The sequence below is a fragment of the Stegostoma tigrinum genome, chromosome 21 (assembly GCF_030684315.1).
Source record: "Stegostoma tigrinum isolate sSteTig4 chromosome 21, sSteTig4.hap1, whole genome shotgun sequence".
Classification (NCBI taxonomy): Eukaryota; Metazoa; Chordata; class Chondrichthyes; order Orectolobiformes; family Stegostomatidae; genus Stegostoma; species Stegostoma tigrinum.
In genome coordinates, this window is record NC_081374.1 from 6648049 (window position 1) to 6674454 (window position 26406).

General features: G+C 42.6%; 1 pseudogene; it reads left to right on the forward strand.

Moving 5' to 3' along the window:
- Window positions 1-25150, forward strand: part of LOC125462649 (uncharacterized) — a 66493-nt pseudogene extending 41343 nt beyond the window's left edge.
- The last annotated feature ends 1256 nt before the right edge of the window (window positions 25151-26406 follow it).

The window sequence follows — 26406 nt, forward strand, 5'->3', positions numbered from 1 at the left end:
AACTTTCAAAACTGAGATCAATAGATTGATAGATAGTGAGTTTTGAAAAGATTTGTAGCTCAGGTTGAGGTTCTGGATGTGAGTTTGCTCACTGAGCTGGAAGGTTAGTTTTCAGACGTTTCGTCACCATTCTAGGTAACATCATCAGTGAGCGTCCGGAGGCTCACTGATGATGTTACCTAGAATGGTGATGAAACATCTGAAAACTAACCTTCCAGCTCAGCAAGCAAACACATCCAGATTGATAGATCATAAACATCTGGTTGATTGTCTTTTCAGAAAACCAGTTTGCTCCCATGTTAACATTTCTGTGCTGCAGTGTTCCAGTGAAGTTTAACACAAGCTGAAGGAGCAACACTTCATTTTCCACTTCAGTGCTTTACAGCTATCAATGGTCAATATTGAGCTCAACAACTTCAGAGCAGGAACACTGTCCTTCATTTTGATTACAACACCCATACAGCACCCCACTCTTGCTGTGTCATGTTGAATTTTCTCCCAGCAAAGCTGATTTATTTTCCCCTATTTAAACCTATTATTAACACCTATTTCACATCTCAATCTTTCCTTTAAAACCATACGACATCGAATCAGCTCCACTATTCAATGAGATCATGCCTGGTCTGATAATTCTCAAGTCCATTTTCCTGTCTTTTCCCATAACCATTTCTTTGCTTCCTGTTTAAAAATATGTCTGTCTCAGACTTGAATGTACTTTTGTACTTGAATGTACAGCCTCAACAGCCGTCAGTGGTAAAGAATTCTACAGATTCACTAACCTCCTCATCCCTGTTGTAATGAGTGACCGTTTATTCTGAGATGATGTCATCCAGTCCTAAATTTACTCATAGGGGAAGCAATCTCTATACATTAATCATGTCAAGCCTGCTAAGACGTATTGCATGTTTCAAAAAGGTTATCTCCCATTCTTTTGAGCTCTAATGAGTGTCTCTTCTCATAAGTCAGTCCCTCCAAGCTTGGGATCAGCCTAGTGAAACTTCTCTGGATAGTCTCCAAAGTCAGTATAGCATTTCTTCAATAAGAGGCTCAGTACTGTTCACAGTATTCAAGCTGTGGTCTGTCTTGTGCTTTGTATAGTTTTAACAAGACTTCCCTGTTTTAATACGCCATTCTCTTTGAAATAAAGGCCAACATTCTATTTCCCTTCCCTATTACTAGTGAACTTGCATGAATTATGAATGAGGACTCTGGAATTCTTCAATGTTCTACCATTCCCTATTTGAATAATATTCAACTCCACTGTTCTTCCTTCCAAAGGGCATAACTTCACATTTTCCTAAATTATATTCTAATGCCATAGTTTTGCCTACTCATTTAACCTGTTTATAGCCCTTTACAGATTCTTTGAGTCATCCTCATGACTTGCCATCCCATCTATTTTTGTGTCATCCATAAACTTGTCTAAGATATTCACTTCACTCATCTAAGTAATTAATAAAAATTGTAAATAATTGTGGCCCAACACTGATCCCTGTCACTAGTTATAGGCTGCATCCTGAAAATGCCCACCTTGTCCCAACCCTTGGTTTTCCTTTAGTTAGCCAGTTCTCTATGCATGCTAATATGCCATCTCCAACACCATGGTCTCTTACCTCATTAACTAACCTAATGCATGCTGCCTTTCCAACTGCCTTCTGTAATTCCACATGCATTACATCCAACGTCCTCAAAGAATTTTAGTGAGATGGGGTCAGGCAGTATTTTCCATTCATGAAACTATGCTGGCTCTGCTTGATTATATCATATATTTCTGAAGGTTCTGTTATTGCATCCTTTATTATGGACTCAAACAATTTCCCAATAACAAATGTTAAGCCTAGTGGCTTATAGTTACCACTTATTTTGCTTCCTTCCCTTTTAAAATGAAAGTGTTACATTGGTGGTCTTCCAACCGTCTTGAATATTTCCAAAATCTACAAGTTTTTGATAGGCCACTTATCTGTTATCTCTATAACTATTGTTTTTAATAGTTTCCCATCAAGTCCAGAAGATTTAGAAGTCTTCAGTCCCATTATTTTTCATAGCACTTTGTCCCAAGTGATTGTCAATTGTATTTACCTTCTCTTCCACTTTAGCTCCTTGACTATTTAATAATTTTGGAATGCTATTATTGTTTTAGGCAGTACAACGTACTTATTCAATTCTTCTGTCATTTCCTGGTTACCCATTATTATTTCTCCAGCCTCAGCCTCGAAGGGTTTTATGTTAACTTTGGCCTTTCTTGTCTTTCTTATACATTAAGGAAGCTCTTACCATCCATCTTGCAAATTTACATCAAAGTTAATCTTATCCTTCTTTGTTACTTTTTGGTCATTGGATCTTTAAAACTTTCCCAATCATCTGGATTACCACTAACCTTTGCCTCATTGGACTTTTTATTTCCTTGATTTTGATAGTATCTTTAACATCCCTGGTTAGCCATAGTTGGCTTATTTCCTTCCTAGAATCATTCTTCTTCACTGGGATCTATCTTTGCTGTGTGCTATGAACCAGTTTTTGTAAACACTTGCCATTTTTCCTCAGCCACGTTTTGTGGCTAAAACCCTTTCCCAGTCCATTCCATCCAGTTCCACTCTCATTCCAATGTAATTATCCTTATTTAAACTATTTCAAAAGAAAGTTCCTCCTTCTTATACTGAAAAACATTCTAATAACTATGTTCACTGCTCTCGAGGGGATTTTTTTATGCTGATATCATTTATTAAATAAATCTCAGAACGGATCACCTGATCCCTCACAAAAACAGAGAATGTTGGCAAAACTCAGCAGGTCTGGCAGCTTCTGTGAAGAGAATGCAGTTGATGTTTTGAGTCCGGTTACTCTTTGTTTTATATTGGTTTGATCCCTGGTTGGGTCCTCAATGTAAAAGCAAAAAAACGGCCAATGCTAGAAATCTGAAACAATTACAGAGAATTCCGGAGAAATTCAACAAGTCTAGCAGAGAGAGGGAGTTAATGTTTTGTGTCCATCATAAATTCCCGCTGAATATCTCCTGCATTCCTTGTGCTTGTTTTGGATCCACATCATACCGTTCTGGGAAACTGTCGTGAATACACTCTGTGAATTCTTCCTCATGGCTAACTCTGCCAGTGTGCCTATTCCACTCTGTAAGAAGATTAAAATCACCCATAATTAATGGACTGTCTTTTTTACATGCCCTCATTATCTCCAGATTTATTCTTTTCACCACCGTTTGCATTACTTTAGTCTTTCACTCTGAGCATCCTCACCATCTGTTCTCCGTGTTCATCTCTGTTTGTCAACAGGATAGAAAACATCATTTTCCAATGCTCTTCAGTTCCAAAGACAAGTCATTGGACTCGAATCATTAACTCTGTTTCTCTCTCCACAGATGCTGCTGGGTCTGTTGAGTTTCTCTATCACTTTGAGCTTTTGTTTCCACAGATTGTTGCCAGCCAGTGGGTTTAACAGATACATCTAAGGTGGGTAAATGCACTTGAGGTTCAGAGCAACCACAGCACAGTGGAACAGACTGGAGGAGGCACTTCTGTTCTTATCTCTTTGATGACATCCTCCCCGGCATCCTGACCAGTGTTAGGTCTATTATTACAGTAAACCAACAATGTTATAGTAGCTCCATCATCTGTCCCTCAGAGATATGGGTTGTTTTCCTTCAAAATAGTACCCAGGAGATCTTTCACTTTCACTCCTTTCAACATTTATATGATTTTTTTTTGCATTTCCATTTCACCATTTTAAGTTGACTGGTAAATACTTAACTTGTTGTGTGGACCTGATGAGAGGGACAAAGCTAGTAGAGATCTGACCATTTCCTCTTCCTACACAAATGGCTGTTGATTTGTTTTTGTTTCAATTATATTTCTCTTTTCTTGGATCACCACACTGCTCCTTCCAGATTGGTCACATAAATTAATGTCATATTGTTTTTTGTTTGTGTGTGTGTGTGTGTGTGTGTGTGTGTGTGTGTGTGTGTGTGTGTGTGTGTGTGTGTGTGTGTGTGTGTGTGTGTGTTCATTGCTTGTTACAACATTGTTTGCATTCTTTTCTTAGTAAACTGTTTTGTACTCCTGCACTTTGAATGAGATTTATCTCGACAGTTAATGCGCAGTTTAATGGGTTTGTGATTTGCAGACAGGGCTTGGCAGATGCTGGCATGAATGGAACAGCTGTCATATCTAGGACATTCAAAAACAGCTTATCTGTTACCTTATAATATTGCTTTATTGGTGCGGCGCGAATGACAAAGGCACTTAACCCTTTGATAAAGTGATTGCAGCAGAGAAGAGGGCCATTCAGTCTCAGATGTCCTTTCTAATTCTCTGAAAGATCGACCCACGTAGTCTCACTTTCCAACCTTTTTATCAGGCACTGTCGAACAGTGTAGTCATTATCTTTACAAAGTGAAAAGTCTTAAAAGGCTCAACTTTAGATAATGGCTGTCACCATTCTGCACATAACACAAAACAATAATCATATTAATTACATGAATGATAGTACGTGGGTTTAACTTCCTCTCAAACACATATTTAATCCATTGATTAACACATTCACCAAAATTCCTGCTGGTGATTTTTTAATAATACTTTTCAGAAGTGCAGTAAAATTAGTATGCAGAGAAAATGAAAAACAGCTGGTTTTGTGTTTTTTCCAAAAATTTCATATTTCCTTTAGGGAATGTAATTTGACACTTCAGGAGAAAGTATTGTCTTGAAAAGCATGTGTGAAAATCAGAAGAATAGAAGCAGACCAGAGGAACAAGCAAAAGTACAAAAGGAAGATGGACAGATGGAAAAACAAAGGAAAGAAACAATAAAATGTTACATCTCGCACCCACAAGATGTTCCAATGTGCTTCACTGAAGGCTTTAAAATACAACAGTCAGTATGTGCATGGTATAATCTCACTGAAAGCAACTAAAAACATGATCAGATAATGCTTTTAGTGATGTTCATTGAGGAATATGTACATGACTGAACTTCCCTGCTCTTTTTTCAATAATGTTGCAAGACCAGTTGTGTTTTTTTTCAATCATTCACGGGATGAAGGGGTCACTGTCCCAGGCTTGCATTAATTTCCTTTCCCTGGTTATCCTGATGGTTGAGATGCCTTCTTGAACCGTTGCAGTGCTTAAGGTGTAGGGTCCTTCTGATGAAGGGTCTAGGCCCGAAACGTCAGCTTTTGTGCTCCTGAGATGCTGCTTGGCCTGCTGTGTTCATCCAGCCTCACATTTTGTTGTCTTGGATTCTCCAGAATCTGCAGTTCCCATTATCTCTGCTAGGAAGTAGTTGCAGGATTTTGAGCCAGTGACTCCGAAGGAACCATGAGATTTCCAAGTCGGCACATACAGGTTGTGGTGTTTCCGTGTGTCTGTTGCCCTTGTCCTCCCAGACGGGAGAGTTTTCAGGTTTGGAACATGCTCTTGGAAGGAGGTTTGGAGAGTTACTGCTGTGTGTCTTGAAGTTGATGCACTTTGCTGCCACTATGTATTCCTGTTGAGGCTCATTATCTCAAGGAAAGCTTCATTTAAATTGGCTTTTTTGCTTTTTTGCATGATAGCACTCCTGTTTAAGCATCTTGGGATGGTCCAATACGTTACAGGTGCTATATAAATGTGCATTATTAAAGCCTGAGACTATAAGAAATAGGAACAGGGGTAGGCCATTCAGCCCCTCAAGCCTACTCCGCCATTCAATATGATCATGCCTGACCCAACACTCCACATGCCCACTTTCCTGCCTTTTCTCTGTAACTCTTGACTCCCCTATGATATCTCAACCTTAAATACACACAAGGTCTCTACCCCCACCTATCTCTGTGGCAAGCGTTTCCAAAGGCTATGAGAGAAGAAATTCCTCCCCATCACCGTTTTAAATTGGGTCCCCCTTATTCTGACTATACCCTCTGGTCCCAGATTCTTCGATGAGGGGAAACATCCTCTCAGCATTTATCCTCTCAAGTCTCTCGAGAAACCTTTGTGTTATTGGGGGCGCTGTCAAATATAAGTGTACCATCTAGCTGCTCACAGAAGTCCACTCGGCCCTTCATGCCTACACTCCGTCTTTGAAGGCGATATCCAATTAGTTCCACTCCTTTTGCCTCCTTCCCCAGAGTAAAGCAGCACCTGAGTAACGAGTGCGTTGTGTTAATGTGCTCATTCCCAATTCCTCTGTATGTGCTTTTAGAGCAAAGCAGTTAACCTGTTTATTTTAAATGACCATTAAAGCAGAACACTTCAGCGTATTTTGCCAATTTGGAGACCAGCCATTTTCACACAGTCAGGAGGGAAAAGCAATTAACAGGAATGGTAGTTCAATTAAATTTGCAAATACTGTTGCTTGACATCTTTTCAAATCAGGCTTTCTGATCATCAGAGCACAAATCCTTGAAAGATCGCCTCCTGTGCTGTTTTAATAATGAATACAGAGTAACTGAACGAGGTACAACTTGTTTCTTTGCAAAGGGTAATTCCAGAACTCACGTTTGATAACTATCGCAAGAAATGGAAAAATTTGGGACACATTCTTCAAGAGAGAAGGTCGAAGTCATTAAGTTTATAAAAAGATTTGAGAGGGTGGACAATACCACCAGTGTGGGAGGTCATTACGCCCAATATACCTATCCCAGAACTGGATAATTTAGCGCCACGCTCCTTTTTATTATCTATTACACCTTTAATTAGTCTTCCTCAGTGTGCATCCTGTTGTCTTCTAGTTCCTATGGGAGCAGAGTCCAACCTCTTTCAGGTGATGCATTTTGGAACCTTCCAAGCAAAGAAACTTCTTCTCAGGTTTGTTTCCAAGTTCTTCTGGATGCTGAAAAGGTGTTTCCCCTTGTGTCAGAGATTAGAACTGAGGACCAAAACTAAAGTTGCTAGAAAAGCTTAGCAGGTCTGGCAACATCTGTGAGTTCAAAACAGAGTTAAAGTTTCTGACCCAGTGACCCTTCCTTGGAACTGAGGACATCACTTAAAGGAAAAGCCTCCCACTTAACACAAAGATGAAGAGAATGTTTTCTTCTCCACACTGCAGAGAGAGGAACAGAGTTCACATTTTCAGTCTAATTTAAGTCTTCACCTTCGGCAGAAGAAGAACTGAGAGTCTGAAGGAGTCACATTGAAAGCGAAACATTAATTCTCAACAGAAGTTTATAGTGCCCTGAACATCATGGTGAGATTTGTTGCAAGATTGTGTGAGAACTTGAGAGGCTTATCTCAACATTGAGAGTGACTCGTTGTATTCTCTATGCCTTTGCCAAGCAATGAGGTGGGTTTCTCTCATGGTGAGCTGTCAAGCAAGGGCTGTATCTCTTGTTAAATGTGTTATTGATAGCCCAGTGCACTTCATTAAATATTCAGCTTCCAACCTTACTAAACAGACAAAAGGGACTGAACACTGATCAATCGCATTGTGGCACTCTGAGCAAGTACCTGGGCATTTCAGCTTACTGCTGGCTGTAAAGAATCTTGCTCAGCACCAAACCACCACATCAGGGAATGATCCTTTGGCACTAGCCACACACTCACCCCTCATCCACTATCATTGCCAACCCATCATGATCAACATGCCACCTCTCCAATCCACTTGCAAGCTGCTTCAGACATGTGAAATCCAGGTATCACCTCTAGTCACAGAAGATATTCCAGAGGACTGGAGGATGTTGTTCCTTTGTTTAAGAATGGCACCAGGGATAATCTGGGAAATAACAGGCCAGCGATCCTTATGTTAGTGTTAGGGAAATTAGTGAAAAAGGTCCTTAGGGACAAGATTTATTCACAGTTGAAAAAGTATGGACTTTAGCCATGGACAGCATGGCTTTGTGTAGGGAATGTCCTCTCTCACAAATTTGTTTGAGTTTTTTGAGGAATTGCCAAAGATGATTGATGAGGGCAGGGCAGTGTATCTAGTCTACAGAGACTTTCGCAAGGCCCATGATGAGGTTCATCATGCTAGGCTGATCCAAAAGGTGAAGTTTCATAGGATCTGTGGTGAGAGTGTAAGGTGAATACAGAACTGGCTTGGTTATGGAATCAGACAGTTGTGGTGGCAGGGTAATTTTCTAGCTGGAAATCTGTGACCAGTGGTATTCCACGAGATCAGTGCAGAGACCCCTGTTGTTTGCAAAATATATAAATGATTTGGAAGAGAATGTAGGAGATCTGATTAGTAAGTTTGTGGGCAGCATAAAGATTGGTGGATCAGTTGGTAATGAGGAGGATTGTCAAAGGATACAGCAGGATATAGGTTGGCTGGAGACTTGGGCAGAGAAATAGCAGGTATAATTTAATCTTGTCAAACGTGATGTGATGCATTATAGAAGATCTAATGCAGGAGGAAAGTACACAGTGGATGGCAGAACCCTTAGTAGTATTAACATACAGAGGGATCTGGGCGTACGGGTCCATTGTTCCCTGAAGTGGCAACCCAAGTGGATAAGGTAGGTAAGCAGGTGTATGACACGTTTGTCTTCATCGATCAGGGCATAGAGTGTAAAAACTGGTCAGTCATATTGAAGATGTGTACAATTTTAGTTCATCCACTTTTACAATAATATACAAAAACAGAAGTTTCTGGAAAAGCTCAGCAGGTCTGGCAGCATCTGTGAAGGAAAAAACAGAGTTAACCTTTCGGGTCCAATGACCCTCCCTCAGAACTGGACCTGAAACGTTAACTCTGTTTTCTCCTTTGCAGGTGCTGCCAGATCTGCTGAGCTTTTCCAGCAACTTTGTTTTTGTTCTTGATTTTCAGTATCAGCAGGTCTTTTGGTTTTTAATTACAACAATGTATTTGGTTCTGGCCATCACCCTATCAGAAGCATGTGGAGGCTTTGGAGAGGGTAAAGAAACATGCTACCAGGATGTTAGATAACAAAGTGTGGAGCTGGATGAACACAGCAGGCCAAGCAGCATCTCAGGAGCACAAAAGCTGACGTTTCGTGCCTAGACCCTTCATCAGAGAGGGTCTAGACCCCGAAACGTCAGCTTTCTTGCTCCTGAGATGCTGCTTGGCCTGCTGTGTTCATCCAGCTCCACACTTTGTTATCTTGGATTCTCCAGCATCTGTAGTTCCCATTATCACAGTTACCAGGATGTTGCTTGGTTTGGAAAATATTAGCTAAGGGGAAAGATTGAGCAAAGTTGATTTGTTTTCACTTGAATGTCAGAGGCTGAGGGTGACCTGATTGAAGTTTTCAAAATTATGAAAGGCACAGATGGAATGGATAGTTGGAGTCTTTCTTCCAGAGTAGAAATGTCAATTACTAGGGGCCATTGGTTTAAGGTAAAAGGGGGGAAATTTAAAGGAGATATGAGGGGGAAGTTTTTTACACAGAAGGTGGTAAATGTTTGGAATGTGTGGCCAGAGGAGGTGGTGGATGTGGACACAATAGCAACGTTTAAGAGGCATCTTGACAGATACATAAATAGGCAGGGATTGGAGGGATACAGATTGAGTAAAGGCAAAAGGTTTTGAGTTTGGAAAAGACATGATGTGTTGGCACTGTCTTGTTGGGCCTGTTCCTATTCTGTCCTGTTCTTTACTCCATGGAGCTACATAGCCGGGCACACCAGCAACTAGCTTTAATAACCTGCTGTAAGCCGAGTTAGCGCTCAGCGAAAGGCACCCAAGCTTATTCCAGGGCTGCTCACTTTATGTTAACTCAGTTGGCACCTACACTACATACTCTCAGCACCCCTGCCATGCCCTGCTGTGCCTGTTAATGCTGCAGCCAGAGCCGTCAGACCAATGAGATTTGGGGATGTTTGAAGAAATGAATCCAAGGGCTGCAAATCCAGTCTTTGGGTGTGAGTGTTGATCACTGATGAGGCTGCCTGTTGGGCTAATGGGGGATCATTATCACATGGGGCAGTGACATCAAGAGTGGTGGGAGTATGGAACAGGACACTGATGGGGACAGCCTCAACTCAGAGGCAAGGTGGCCTATAGGAGAGCTGGTACGAATGTCGGTTCACATTGTGGGGGCAAAGTGTAGCCTCGGCTGGCTTTGTTTGTGTTCCCTTTTGCTGTACATAAAAGTGTAAATGAGTGTAAAAAAAGAAGTGTAAATAAAAGCTCATCATTGGAATTGCCCAATGACTTGTCTGTAGGTGACATTCCCCAACTGGAAAATGATGAGCTGTGTGTGTGCAGTGGCCACTGGCAGAGCCTCTGTGACCTTGAGATGAGATGTAGCTGAGGATGGGTAAACTGTGACCAGGGTGAGCGAATAGGATTGAATGCATGAGGGAATGTCTGCCTTATCGGGGAGCAACTTTATGGCTACTCTGTCGTTACTTTACTGGTGAGGGGTAATGCTAGATTGCCAACACTTATGCATTTGCATAGCACTCTTTCAAAGAGTGAGTAGGTGAAGCCAGTCTTCAGGCATATACTCATTAAGTGCTGAATTATTCTGGGAACAACATGTAGTAGACCATAAAAGAACGTAGAATCCGTACAGCATGGAAGCAGGCTATTCGGCCCATTAAATCCACACTGCACCTTGAAAGAGCATCCCACATAGGACCGTCCCCTTCCCTAACACTGTAACCCCACCCTTCCTGTGGCCAATCCACCTAACCTGCACTTCTTTGAACCAAGGGAGGAAACTGGAGCACCCAGAGGAAACCCATGCAGATAGGGGAGAACGTGTGAACTCCATACAGACAGCTACCCGAGACAAGGATTGAACCTGGATCCCTAGCACTTTGAGGTAGCAATGTTAACCCACTGAGCCAGCATGCCAACACTGGAGAGTTTTCCCCTGATTCCCACTGACTCCAGTTTTGCTCGGGCTCCTCGATGCCACATTTGGCCAAATGTGACTTTGATCTCAAGGGCTGTCACTCTCCCCTCACCTCTGGGATTCAGCTCTTTTGTCCACGCTCGAACCAAGGCTGTAGTGAGGTCAGGAGCTGAGTGGCCCTGGTGGAACCCAAACTGGGTGTCACTGAGCAGGCTATTTATGAGCAGGGGCTGCTTGATCGCACTGTTACTGACACCTCCCATCACTTTACTGATGATCAAGAGTAGGCTGTTGGGACTGTAATTGGCTGGGTTGGATTTGTCCTGGTTTTTGTGGTCAGGATATACCTGGGGTATTTTCCATGTTATCGGGTAGAAGCCAGTGTTGTAGGTGTACATGAGGGAGATAGACTATAATATGCATGTGAGGGAATTCAACTGTGATAAAGGCTGGAGATAATTGGACAGTAATGTGTAAGAACAGGATAGAGTGTAATATAGGCATGAGGGGAATAAGTTGTAATATGGCTGTGAGGGGTACATATCGTCATAAGGGCTGGAAGTATTTAGATCTTATGCTACGATTCACTCGATGGTCTTTTAAGTAAGGAGCAATTTAGACCTTATAGAAACATATAAAATTATGAAGAGTGTAGGTAACATAGAAGCAGGGAAGCTGTTTCCACTGGCAGGTGAAACTAGAACGAGGGGGTGCAGCCTCAAAATAGCAGGGAGTAGATTTATTACTGAGTTGAGGAGGAACTTCTTCACCCAAAGTGTAGTGAATCTGTGGAATTCCCTGCCCAGTGAAGCAGTTGAGGCTACCTCACTGAATGTTGTTAAGACAAAGATAGATAGATTTTTGAGCAGTAGAGGAATTAAGGGTTGTGGTGACTGGACGGGTAAGTGGAGTTGAGTCCATGAAAAGATCAGCCGTGATCTTATTGAATGGCAGAACAGGCTTGATGGGCCAGATGGCCTAGTCCTGCACCTAGTTCTGATGTTCTTATGTTCTAAAGGATCCGGCTCTGATGGCGCCCCAGGGGAACAATAATTCCTGACACTATTCCTGACATAACTTTCAGTTCCATTTCCACTCAAATCAGCTCTAGTCCGAACATCACTCCCCATATTATTCTCAACTGTCAGGACGGACTGCATGTGCCATTCAGAAATGGGGAGTTACTGGAGGACTACAGATCTATTTAAAATAGGAACACAGTGATCATGATCACTTAGAATCATAGGATCCCTACAGTGTAGAAGCAGGCCGTTCAGCCCATCAGGTTCTCACCAACTCTCTGAAGAGCATCCCAGAAGAAAGCTTAAGAATGCAAAATATTATGGGGAAAAATGATGTGGCTATGTGAGCAAAACAAGAAAGTTCCAAGTTAGATTTTCTTTCCCTGCACTTAAAATAGCAAGGCAATGATTTCAGACACAAAGTGTCAGCAAACCTATTCTCACACAACCATTCAACATTTAAAGGAGGGTTACTGCAGATTGCTAATTAAAAATGAAAATGAGAGACTCATCACACTTTATTGAAGCTTAATGAAGCTTCCCTGGTGTAATTTTCATTGTACATGAAATTAAATCCTTTATTTATTTCATGCATGAGGAGGGATGCACTTCAGAAAAGACACAGGCTTGAATAATAATACATTTACAACTTGGGCCTATTCAAGGTGTCCTACACTTTGAGCATTAATGGTGAAGACATGTCCATTTATAATAGAAATGATTTATTGCTGACACTGAGCTATAATGTTCTTCTAAATTATCCCAAAAGGCTACAGAGACTCTTTGGGATTATGAGCCAAAATGTTAATTTCCAGGAGATGGATTGTGGTGTATTATCGCTTCAGTGCACCAGAGATGTCACCTCTGGAGCCAAAATTTCAAATTCCGCCAGCACCGAAGACATGGAAACTTCCACTGTCTGGATGAAATCTTCATGATACGCAAAAGAAGAATGTGGACTTATCTCTTACTGTAAACAACCTCTGGAATCTCAAAGCTAAATAAGTTCTTTTCAAATGTAATCATTGCTATTATGCTGTGAAAGCCATTGTCAATTTTCAGGCAACAAGGCCCCACAAGCAGCAATGGTGTAAGACCAGATGACCTTCTTCTTCTATGTTGTTTGAAGGATGATTAGTTGGTCAGGACACCAGGAAAAACTCTCCTGTCCTTTTCGAGAGGTTGTCAGGACTTTAGTTTCCTGTCATATGCTGTATTACTTCAGTATCACTCAACAGTGCCATCTTATATTTTAACATCCCCGGAGTGGGAATTGAACCCACAACCTCTCCACTCAGAGACGAGAGCTAATTACTAAACTACAAGCAATACTTCACTCTCTAAGTTGTCTGCCCTGTTTGTGTTCTGAAGAAATCTTCCAGGGTGCTACCAGGTTGGGTGGCGCAGCCAGTTTGAAAGTGTGACAAACTGAGATAAAGTTGTTGTTTAAAGAAGGTCCGGTTCAAATGTGAAATAGTGTATTTGTTTTTTAATCCATGAATTGTGAGTGTTGCTGGCTGGGCGCACCTTCACTACCCATCCCCAGTTACCCTCAAGAAGATGGTGGGGAGTTGCCTCCTTGAATGATTGCAGTTCAATTTCTTTTTTGAGATGTTTTTGTGATCCGATGCAATGAAGTGGTTTGCTGGGCCATGTCAGAGAGCAGTTAAGAACCAACCACAGCATGAGTGAGACGGTGGCTCAGTGGTTAGCACGGCTGCCTCAATTCCACCCTCAAGCAACTGTCTGTGTGGAGTTTGCACATTCATCCCCAATATCTGCGTGGGTTTCCTTCCACAGCCCATAGATGTGCAGATTAGGTGGATTGACCGTGCTAAATTGTCCATAGTGCACAGGGAGTTGCAGGCTAGATAGATTGAAGGGCCTAGACCCGGAACGTCAGCTTTTGTGCTCCTAAGTTGCTGCTTGGCCTGCGGTGTTCATCCAGCTCTACACTTTGTTATCTCGGATTCTCCAGCTCTATTATCTCTGAGCCATGGGAAATGCAGGGTTACAACAACATGGGGATGGGGTGGGATGCTCTTCAGAGGGTCAGTGTGGACTCGTTGGACTGAATGGCCTGCTTTCACATTACAGGAATTTCTATGAACCACATTGCAGTGGGCCCGGACTCACGTGTAGGCCAGATAATTTCTTTCCCCTAAAAGGATATTAATGAACTTGATGGATTTTTCCTCTCTTCAACAATGGTTTCATAGTCATCATTAGATGTTTAATTGCACATTTTTGTTTTTAATCATGGGATTTGATCTCAAGTCCCCAGACTTTGCCTTAGCCTCTGGATTACTGGCCAGCCCAGTGACAATGCCACTACGCTGTGGGCTCCCCGAGTTTACAAACTGATAACTCCGAATGCCAAAATAGCTGCTGGTTTGTGCAGACAGAGCTGGTGATGTAACCAGGCTGCAGCAGAGTTCAGGATGTATCTACTATGCCTGCCACTTTCACTGCACCGAGATGCCAGAGTGTGTGCAGATTAAAACCCCTTTCATTTCGGGTTTATTTTTATTATACATTGCACTGAATCTCTATTGTATTCTCCAGTTTTTATACAGGTAAGAATGTGGTCCAAATTGCTTCGTGTAAACAGTATATTTTTACTCCCTCAGGTATACATAGAACATAGAACATAGAACAGTGCAGCACAGGACAGACCCTTCAGCCCACAATGTTGTGCCGACCATTGATCCTCATGTACGCACCCTCAAATTTCTGTGACCATATGCATGCCCAGCAGTCTCTTAAATGACCCCAATGACCTTGCTTCCACAACTGCTGCTGGCAACGCATTCCATGCTCTCACAACTCTCTGTGTAAAGAACCCGCCTCTGACATCCCCTCTATACTTTCCTCCAACCAGCTTAAAACTATGACCCCTCGTGTTAGCCATTTCTGCCCTGGGAAATAGTCTCTGGCTATCAACTCTATCTATGCCTCTCATTATCTTGTATACCTCAATTAGGGCCCCTCTCCTCCTCCTTTTCGCCAATGAAAAAAGTCCGAGCTCAGTCAACCTCTCTTCATAAAATAAGCCCTCCAGTCCAGGCAGCATCCTGGTAAACCTCCTCATCCACATCTTTCCTATAATAGGGCAACCAGAACTGGATGCAGTATTCCAAGTGCGGTCTAACCAAAGTTTTATAGAGCTGCAACAAGATCTCACAACTCTTAAACTCAATCCCCCTGTTAATGAAAGCCAAAACACCATATGCTTTCTTAACAACCCTGTCCACTTGGGTGGCCATTTTAAGGGATCTATGTATCTGCACACCAAGATCCCTCTGTTCCTCCACACTGCCAAGAATCCTATCCTTAATCCTGTACTCAGCTTTCAAATTCAACCTTCCAAAATGCATCACCTCGCATTTATCCAGGTTGAACTCCATCTGCCACCTCTCAACCCATCTCTGCATCCTGTCAATGTCCCGCTGCAGCCTACAACAGCCCTCTATACTGTCAACGACACCTCCAACCTTCGTGTCGTCTGCAAACTTGCTGACCCATCCTTCAATCTGCTCATCCAAGTCATTAATAAAAATTACAAACAGTAGAGGCCCAAGGACAGAGCCCTGTGGAACACCACTCACCACTGACTTCCAGGCAGAATATTTTCCTTCTACTACCACTCGCTGCCTTCTGTTGGCCAGCCAATTTACATGTAGAATGTAGTGATCCAAAGTTTGCGTTATAGAACAAAAATGATTTAAATGGTGTTCCAGGTTAGGCATTTTATCACTGCTACCCTCTATGCAAAGGGTCTTTTCAGCAGTCTTTCAATGCTAGTTGCTGGAATGCCCTGCAATGCAAGGCTATACTTCCTGCAAACAGATTGGAGAGGAGGACTCCTTTATTCATAGGATGAGAGCGTTGTTGACTGGGCCAGCAGCAATCGTCCATCCCTAATTGCCCAGAGGGTAGTTAGGAGTCAACCATATTACTGTGCATCTGGTGTCACATGTAGGTCAGACCAGGTAAGGAGGGCAGTTTCCTTCCCTAAAGGACATTAGCGAACCAGATGGATATTCCCCCCGCAATCAGCAACAGATTCACAATCATGGTTTGAGTCTTAATTCCAGATATTTTATTGAATTCAAATTCCACCATCTACCGTGGCAGGATTCGAATCCAGGTTCCCAGAACACTATCTGGGTCAATGGATTAACAGTCCGGTGATAATAGCACTAGGCCATTGCCTCCCTGATAGATCCTGAAAGTTTGACAATTAGAGAATGCCAACGTCAGTGAATAAGGACTGTGCACGGCTGATCCCGAAGAATTCTACACTGAGATGCTGTTGTGTAATGAGTAAGAGGGAAGCTATTTGCAGCCAGTGGCAAGCTAAAGTGCCAGCTACTCACTCTCACTTTCATTGCACAAATTCATGGCACTTAGTTCACTTGCAGGAGGTGATACGACTGAGAGTTGCATATTAATGAGGTGAGATCTGTAGTTAATAAGGCCATTAACAAACATTAATCCCCTTAATAGGCAATTCACTGCAGCCTAACGAGAATCTCGCCTCCTTAAGACCATAAGAAATGGATACCAACTCACCGAACAAGGAAGCTTCACAAATATCCACATCCTCAGTGATGGAAGAGCTCTGCATGTCAGTGCAAAAGATAAGGCTGAAACATTCACAGCAACCTACAGCCAGGATTGCCAAATGGACGACCTACTTTGCCCCTCTCCAGCGTTCCCCAGCGTCACAGGTCTTCTGCCAATTTAATTCACTCCACTTCATATCAAGAAACAGTTGGAGAGACTGGATATTGCAAAGACTATGGGCCTTGACAACATCCTGGCAATAGTACTCAAGACATGTGCTCAAGAACTTGCCACTCCCCGAACTAAGCTGTTCCAGTACAGTTACAACACCTGACAACAGTATCTACCTGACAACATGGAAAATCGCACAGGTATGTTCTGTATATAAAAAGAAGGACAAATCTAACCCGGCCAATTAGCCACCATCAGTCTACTGTCGATCACCAGTAAAGTGATAGGAGGTGTCAGTAACAGCGCTATCAAGCAGGACCTGCTCAGCAATAACCTGGTCAGTGACGCCCAGTTTGGGTCCCTCCAGGGCCACTCAGCTCTTGACCTCATTCCAGCCTCGGTTCAAACATGGACAAAAGAGCTGAATTCCAGGGATGAAGTGAATGTGACAGCCCTTGATATCAAGCTGCATTCAACCAAGTGTGGCATTAAGGAGCCCTAGCAAAACTGGAATAATGAATATCATGGGGCAAACTCTCTAGTAGTTGGAGCCATACCTGACACAAAGAAAGATGGTCATGTTTGTTGGAGGTTAGTCATCTTTAGCTTCTTCATCAATGACCTTCCATCATAAGATCAGAACTGGGGATGTTTTCTGATAATTGCACAATGTTCAGCACCATTCTCAACCCTCAGCTACTGAAGCACTCCATGTCTAAATGCAATAAGATCTGGACAACATCCAGCCTTGGGCTGGCAAGTGGCAAGTGACATTCACACCACACAAATGCCAGGCTATGACCATCACCAATAACAGGCAATCTAACCACTACCCCTTCACTCCTAATGTTGTTAGAATCACTGAATCCCCCAGTATCAACATCCTGTGAGTGTCCATTGATCACAAAATCAGTTGGACTCCCTTCATTAACACAGTGGCTACAAGATCAGGTCAGAAACTAGGGATACTGCAGCAAGTAACTCACTCCTTGACTCCCCAGAGCCTGTCCACCATCTACAAGGCACAAGTCAGGAGTGTGATGGGATACTCCCAACTTGCCTGGATGAGTGCAGCCCCAACAACACTCAAGAAGCTTCACATTATCCAGGACAAAGCAGCCCGCTTTACTGGCACGACATTCACAAGTATGTACTCCCTCTACCATTGACACTCAGGAGCAGCAATGTGCACCATCTACAGTATGCACTGCAGAAAATCACTAAAGATTCTTAGACAGAAATTTTCAGGCCCACAACCACTTCTATCTCAAAGGACAGGGGGAGCAGATATAGGAGAACACTAGAAGTTCTGCTTGAAGCTATTCACTATCCTGACTTGAGGATATATTGGTCAAAATGCTGGAATTCCCTCTCTATGGGCATTTGGGACAACCCACAGCACATGGAATGCAGCAGTTCAAGAAGGCACCTCGTCACCAACTTCTCAAGGGCAACTAGGTATGTGCAATAAATGCTGACCCAGCCAGTGACACCCACACCCCACAAATGAATTAAATTAAAACAGGAGCAGGCCATTTGGCCCTTCAAGTCTGCTGCACCATTCAATAGGATCATGGTTGATCAGACATTTCCCATATCGACTTTCGTGTGTTTTACCTGTAGGCCTTGATTCCTTGGCGCATTGGAGACTGAGGGGTGACCTTACAGCGGTTTATAAAATCATGAGGGGCATGGAGAGGGTGGATAGCCAGGGCCTTTTTCCCAGGGCGATGGAGTTCACAGTGTTTTTGGCAAAGGGGGAAAGATTGAGAAGGGACCTGAGGGGTAACTTTTTCCACGCAGAGTGTGGTGAGTGTCTAGAACCAACTGCGAGTGGAAGTGATGGAGGCGGGTACAATTGCAGCATTTGAAAGACATCTAAATGAGTACCTAAATAGAAAGGGTTTCAAGAGGTATGGGCCAAAAGTTGGTAAATAGGGCTAGGTCAGATTGGGATGTCTGGCACAGATGAGTTGAACTAAAGGGGCTGCGATCATGTTGTTTGACTCTATGACTCATCATATACACATATCCTGTTGCACCTGCTGCATTAAAGAGACACTGTTAGCACAATGTTAGCTTTGATGCTGTCCCAGTTAAAAGGCCATATTTCTGAAACAAGTAGGGACTCTTGCTGCTCCATTGCAGGGCAACGACATTGCTCCTCAGTGCTAAGCTTCCATGCATGTGCAACCATGGCTCTACCAGCTGGTAGTCCTCACAAAAACAGCAGCCATAACTTAATGATAATGGGAACTGCAGATACTGGAGAATCCAAGATAACAAAGTGTGAAGCTGGATGAACACAGCAGGCCCAACAGCATCTCAGGAGCACAAAAGCTGACGTTTCGGGCCTAGACCCTTCATCAGAGAGGGGGATGGGGTGAGGGTTCTGGAATAAATAGGGAGAGGGGGAGGCGGACCGAAGCTGGAGAGAAAGGAAGATAGGTGGAAAGTAGAGTGTAGGTGGGGAGGTAGGGAGGGGATAGGTCAGTCCAGAGAAGACGGACAGGCCAAGGAGGCGGGATGAGGTTAGTAGGTAGGAAATGGAGGAGCGGCTTGGGGTGGGAGGAAGGGATGGGTGAGAGGAAGAACAGGTTAGGGAGGCAGAAACAGGCTGGGCTGGTTTTGGGATGCAGTGGGGGGGAGGGGAAGAGCTGGGCTGGTTGTGTGGTGCAGTGGGGGGAGGGGACGAACTGGGCTGGTTTTGGGATGCGGTGGGGGAAGGGGAGATTTTGAAGCTGGAGAAGTCCACATTGATACCATTAGGCTGCAGGGTTCCCAGGCGGAATATGAGTTGCTGTTCCTGCAACCTTCGGGTGGCATCATTGTGGCAGTGCAGGAGGCCCATGATGGACATGTCATCTAGTGAATGGGAGGGGGAGTGGAAATGGTTCGCGACTGGGAGGTGCAGTTGTTTATTGCGAACTGAGCGGAGGTGTTCTGCAAAGCGGTCCCCAAGCCTCCGCTTGGTTTCCCCAATGTAGAGGAAGCCACACTGGGTACAATGGATACACTATACCGTAAATTAATCCAGATGATAGATTCACCATAAAGACAAAAACGTACATAGACTAAGGGAGATATTTGATGAAAGATTAGATTGAAAGCTTTCTTAGATGCTAAAGAATTAAGATTAAACTGAACTCCTACCAGTCCAGTTTCATTGTATGGCATTCCAATTATTCCAATACAAACGTTCCTGCCCCCTGGTTTATAAAAATAAACACCCAGACCCTTCTGTTCCTGTATTTCCCTCAGATTTGTGCTCTGTGTTTCCCTGTTCTTCCGAACACAATAAACCTTTTCACATTTCTCTGCATTAAATTTAACCTGAACTTGTCCTCCATTCCACTAAACCATATGTACTCTGTTATTTTCTCACATTTCACAATACTTTCAAGTTTCAAAGTTTTATACTAAGTCATTAGTACAAAATTCCAGTACATTGAACTTTCCATTCAATCCACACAGTATAGAATTCCCGATCCAAGTATTCATGATCCTGATAGTTGCAGCTTTAACCCTTATTGACTTGTTCGTATGTGGGACGTGCATGAAAATTGGCAATGGGCAGATGTTCCAAACCCATCACCCAAGTCAATGTCTTGAGATGAGGGAGAAAAGGGAGGCACAGTGGCCCAGGTGGTCAGGGAGCCAGGTTCAATACTAGCCCTTAGCACCTGTCTGTGTGGAGTCTACATGTTCTCCCCGTGTCTGCGTGGGTTTCCTCTCACAATTCAAACATGTGCAAGTTAGGTGGACTGGTCATGCTAACTGCAGGGCTATAGGGCAGGGATGATTGGATGCCTATTGGAGGGTTGGTATGAACTGAATGGCCCACTTTCACACACTGTAGGGATTCAATGAAAAGAATTCTTACAGGAACCCATTGCATCAAATTCCATGGAATCTACAAAGTAGGGTTAAGCTGAAGCTGCACTGTAGTTTCAGGAGTTGTCTCAACTTAAAGCAAAAGGTTTATAATCTTAGCAGTAACTGAGTGGTCATGGGGTATCACCAGGAATTGTCCATAAAACAATCAGCAAATGAGGTACAGTGGAGGCTGTGTTGGAATAATAATGGAATGCCCACACCACATGCCATACTCACCCCCCATCATCACCACTCTCCCTACTGCCCCCGGGCAGCTTGTCATCCTGAAAATGTCATACTGACACAGAGTGTTATCACAGATCTCAACCTTCTAAAAAAAATCTGTGATTGCAAAATTAATTTTCAATTATGAAAATTAATCACTCTTCTCGCCTGAAGCTCTCATAGTAACCAAGTGACACAACCTGCTCTGATAGTTATTTTTATAAAATGTCTTTAGTTTTATGCCATTAAAATGCAAGCTGTCACCGTGTATGTCAAAATGATCTGCACAAATCATCCTACTTTGATGGTTAAAGTTTCGTAAAGATCAGCTTCTTGTTGGCAAAGGTAGAACTCATGGAATTAAAAGGATAATAACACATGGGCACAAAATTGCACAGGATATGGGAAAGACATCAGGGTGTTGAATGGTTGTTTTTCAAATTGGAGAAAGCTTAGTAGTGGAATTCCCCAGGGTTCAATATTAAGACCCCTATTCTTCCTATGAATCCCCCAGACCCTAGTGTATAAGACATACTTCCAATATTTGAAGCTATCTGAAACTTTAAAGTCTTGGGAACTGTGAGGAAGACAGTACTGTACTTCAAAAGACCCTGTTCTGAGGAAGGGTCACCAGACCCAAAACATTAACTCTGACTTTTTTCTTCACAGATGCTCCCAGACCTGCTGAGTTTTTCCAGAAACTTCTCTTTTTATTCAAAAGAACACAGATGGGTTAGTGGAATGTGTGGATAAGTGGGATATGTGAAGTGATTTATTTTGACAGGAATAGGAAGCAGACATAATGTAAAACAAAGTGTACAATTCTAAAAGAGATGCAAGAAAAGAGAGATCTGGGTATATATTTGCATAAATCATTGTAGATGGCAGAACAGGTTGAGAATGTAATGAATGAAACATACAGGATCCTCAGTTTTATCAATAAAGGCCTGCAGTGTTAAAGTAAAGAAGTTGAGTTAAACCTGTATAACGCCCAGTTCAAGCTCATTTTAAGCATTGCAACTCATTCTGGGCACTATACTTGAGGAAGGATGTGAAATTATTAGAGAGGGTACAGAAATGATTCACAAGCGTGGTTCCAGGAATTTAAGCTGGTTCCTGGGCAAAGACCTGATCTGGTGAAGAGTCACTGGACTCCAAACATTAACTCTGTTCTTTCTCCACAGATGCTATGTGATCTGCTGAATTTCTCCACGTTATGAGCTCAACTGATTATCTTAAACTTGTTGTTCGTGTAGCTACTAATGCACTCAGGATTACTGTGAAAGTGCTGTCCAAATAGAGAATCAAACCTAGTAGTGAACATCTTATTTTAGATGAATACAGTCTGTGCTAAGGCTATTTTCTCCTGTAGTGTAAATTGTTGTGCTTGTATGGATTTGGCATTCTTGTGTTTGTCCTGATGAGTATAAGAAAGAAAACTGCAACGATATGTCTTTAATTTTATCAATATTTCAAAAGTAAATGCTTTACAAAGATCCTACAATTCTGGAGTGGGCTAAATAGCTGAGAGCCTTCCACTTGCATTATAAATTACGACCCTTGACGTAAATTACATTTAATAAACAAAACAAAGCTGTTTGGAAAACTCTGTCAAAACTGTTTCCTTTTGTCAGTCCCTCAGATCTTTTATAGTCAATAAACAATGCTTGCAAAGGGCTTTCCCTCTTCCATGTGACTGAAAGCTGACAAGAGATGATGAAATTAAAATGACACACACACACGCAGACAGAAAGAGACACACTACAGTAATGAAAATGGTTTCCGCTCAATACGTTTCCCAGCAGAACTGTGCAGATCAGAAGATCAGTGGGTGGCAATGGAACCTAGAAATGAAAACAGTAATTTCTGGAAACTCAGCAGGGCTGGCAGAATCTGTGGAAATAAATCAGAGTTAACATTCTGGGTCCAGTGACCCTCTTTCAGGGTCGAAGTTCTGATTTCTAACATCTGCAGTTACTTTTTGAGCAATGGAATCCACTCTGGAGCACCAGACCAACTTGATTCCACGTACAGCAGTAGAAGGAGATCACGATGTCACCTCTTTGGTTCTAAATAGTACTACACCCCTGCTCTTTCTTCATAGCTCTGGACTTTTTCTCTCTTGAATGCTACTATATGAGTTTGCCTCTGCTACCCTCCTTAACAGTGCGACACAGATCATTGTAATTCAGTGTTTAAAAGAAATGCTTCCTCATGAAATGTCTCCAAAGAAGATCTAATACACGTTTTCAAAATCATGAGAATCATTCAAGATCATCAAAGGAACGAGGACAAGAGGGCATAGATTTAAAATGATGTGCAAACAAAGCATGGGTGATGCAAGAAAAATCTTTCGCACACAGTGAGCAAAGTTAGGCGATCTAAGCTATTCCTGGAAATGCAGGGGAGGCAGGTTCAACTGAGGCTTCAAGAGGCATTGGATGATTATTTGGACAGAAGTGGGTGTGCAGCAACATGAGCAAAGATCAGAAATAGACATTTGGTAACAGAACCAGTGCAGAAACAATTGGTCGAATAGCCTCTTCCTGTGCCATAACAACTCTTCTATTAAGCTGGAGAGGGCCCAGAAAAGATTTATCAGGATGTTGCTGGGAATGGAGGGTTTGAATTATGGGAAGAGAATGGATAGGCTGGGACTTTTTCACTGGAGGGTAGGAGGTTGGGGGGGTGACCATATAGAGGTTTATAAAATCATGAGCATAGATAAGCTGAATGGCAGATATCTTTTCCTTAGGGTGGGGGATTTCAAGATTCGGGAGCATATCTTTAAAGTGAGAGATTGAAATACTTTAAAAAGGGCATGATGGGCATTTATTTTACCCAGAGAGTGGTTCGTGTATGGAATGAACTTCCAGCGCAAGTGTTGGATGTGGGTACAGTTACAGTATTTCAAAAAATATTTGGATGAGTTTATGAATAGCAAAATTTGAAGGGATATGGGCCAATACCAGGCAGATGGGGCTAGTTTAATTTTGGATTATGATCAGCATGGACTGGTTGAACCGAAGAGTCTGTTTCCATGCTGTATGATTCTGTGACTCTTTTCTTTTGCAAAGTGTGGCACGCAGAACTGGGCACAATACAGATTGGTCTGCTCTACGGTTCATATGCTTAGCAATACTTCCTTGCTTTTGTACTCAATTTCTGTTAAATCATTCATGGAATGTCAGCATCAAGGCTAGCATTTGTTCCTATCCTATAATGCCAAGTTACCTTTTGATTGAAACACCATTTTACTGAGTCCTGCTGAATCTCTATTCATCTAAACATTGCAGGCAGGGCACATGATAGCTCAGAAGCAAAGTTCTTGGGAGGAAACTGCAATATTTAAAAAGAAGCATTCAGAATCCACATTTCACGTGGTATTAAAACCTGGGTTCCTTTGCCAACCCTAGGCATCTATAATGGTAGGACTAAAAGTATCTTCAAACCAGACAATTAAGGGTTAATCACTAATGGCTCATTGGAGATGACAATAAGCAATTAGAAACAAGTGGAAGATTACTGGCCTAGTGCAGAAACAGCTTACTTTGGCTGTCTACAGGAACCATTCATTTATATAGTTGACAAGGGATCACATGAATGATGTTTGCAACTTATTGTCTGCACAATGGAATGTCTGCAAAAGTCCTGAAAGTACTGCAAAATGGTGATACAGCATGTAACCAGAATTGTATTAATATCAGGGACTCTGTCATGCTTGTCAGATTTCACCTTGCACTAGGATTGTGAATGATGCTAGGAACCCTGAGATCACCAGTTCAGTAGGCAGGAGAAAGCCAGACCTGTTGTCATACAGATCTAAAGTAGTTTAAGTTAATAGATTCACTCATTACTTTGCATATGTCTCTAACATATACTCAGTAGATTAAGCTAATAAATTTGCTTCATATGAAAGAGCAGATGCCTTCTTGTAATTATTTTGAACAGGCCTAAAAGAAGGTATCTGTAGGTATTGCCTAGGTGGACAAAATGTACAATGCAATTTTCAATACACTACAGCCCAATGCCTTGTGCAATACACAGACAGTGGGTACGAATTTCTCTAGCAGGAGGAGACCTGAGATTCCAAGATTATAACACTGGTGGAGTGGAGCCTGAGAAGGACACCAGCCTTGTCAATATTCACAGCAGGTACAAGTTTGTACAATGTGATAGGCTATTTATAGAAAGTTCATTTGCTTGTGTTTCTTTTTCCTCCACAGAACAAAAATGAGATCCTGCAGAGTGATCTGAGTCCGTGGGGAATCTGTCTTGTTTAACTGCAGGAGGTTCCTGGCACAGATGAGTCATACAGAAAAGCAACACATGTTATTTCTCTGGTAAACCTTTGTTTCATCATTTTTTATTTCTTTACTCCTCACTGCTCCCCTACTTAAGAATTATCCATCTCTTCTACCCATCCCAGCCTCCACTCTCTGCCCTTGTCACACTTGAAGATGATCAGCCGAAGAACCAGGGGCAAAGACAGAGAGTCTACTTTATTTGGCTCGATGGTTAGCACTGCTGCCTCACAGCACCAGGGACCCGGATTTGATTCCACCCTCGGACGACTGACCACATGGAGTTTGCACATTCTCCCGGTGTCTGCGTAGGTTTCTTCCAGGTGCTCCGGTTTCATTCCATAGTTCAAAGATTTGCCATTTAGGTGAATTGGCCATGCTAAACTGCTCATAGTGTCCTGGGGTCGGTAGACATGGGGGATGGGGGTTTATAGAGAATAGGGTAGAGGAATGCGATGATCATCAGAAGAGTGGTATGGACTTGTTGGGCCAAATGACCTGTTTCCACACTGTAGGGATTATATGATATCAAACATCATCCCTATTACCCCAACAACAGCCCCTAGCATATTTGTGATCAGGTTAGAGTTAGCTGCAATTCACTCATAAGTGGAGCAGTGGTAATTGCTAACCACTTTAGCCAACAGACTTGCATATTAGCCACAGTGTTAAAGGTGATAACTCTTCAGAAGCCAGCATCCTATCACCAAACCACTTTTATCTACAAATGCATAGCCTTTCACAGCAGCACTGCTCCTCACTGATTGAGGCCTTCAGGGGATAAGTATTCCTGACATTTATTCTATTATCTCAGCCAAGGCTCTCTGATTTGTCTGGTTACAGTCCCAATCAGGGAACTCTATGATATTCTATAGATTCCACCTGGCTGAACTCACTACAGTGATTCTGGTGCACAGCCACTGTTCAAAGCTGCAGTGATAATATCTCTGCACTGGTAACCCAGAATGTTCTGGGCATGCTTTCAAATCCCACCATGGCAAATGATGAAACAAAATTCAATTTAAAAAAACCTGTATTAAAAAAAAAACCACAATCTAATAGTGACCACGTAACTGGTGTTGCATCAAGTGCATTAACATCCTTTAGGGGTAGAAATCTGCCATTCTTACCTGGTCTGGCCTACAAATGACTCTGGTTGACTTTTAACTGCCTTCTGGGGCAATAAGGGATGGGCAATAAATGTTGACAGTAGCCAGTGATGCCCTTATCTCATGGATGAATGAACATAATGGCTATGGTCTATTGGGTAGTAGACCTGACTCTGAGTATATTGCTGTCAGATCTAGTCCCACATCAGTGTGAAACACGCTGATACTCCCAGTGCAGTACGGAGAGAAAGATACACTCTTTACTCTTTCTTGAGATTTGCACGTCCTTAATTGTTCTTCAAAAGAATAGCTTTCTGGGCAGTTTAAGAGTCAACCACACGGCTGTGGTTCTGGAGTTATGTGTGGAACCAGACCAGATATGGGTGA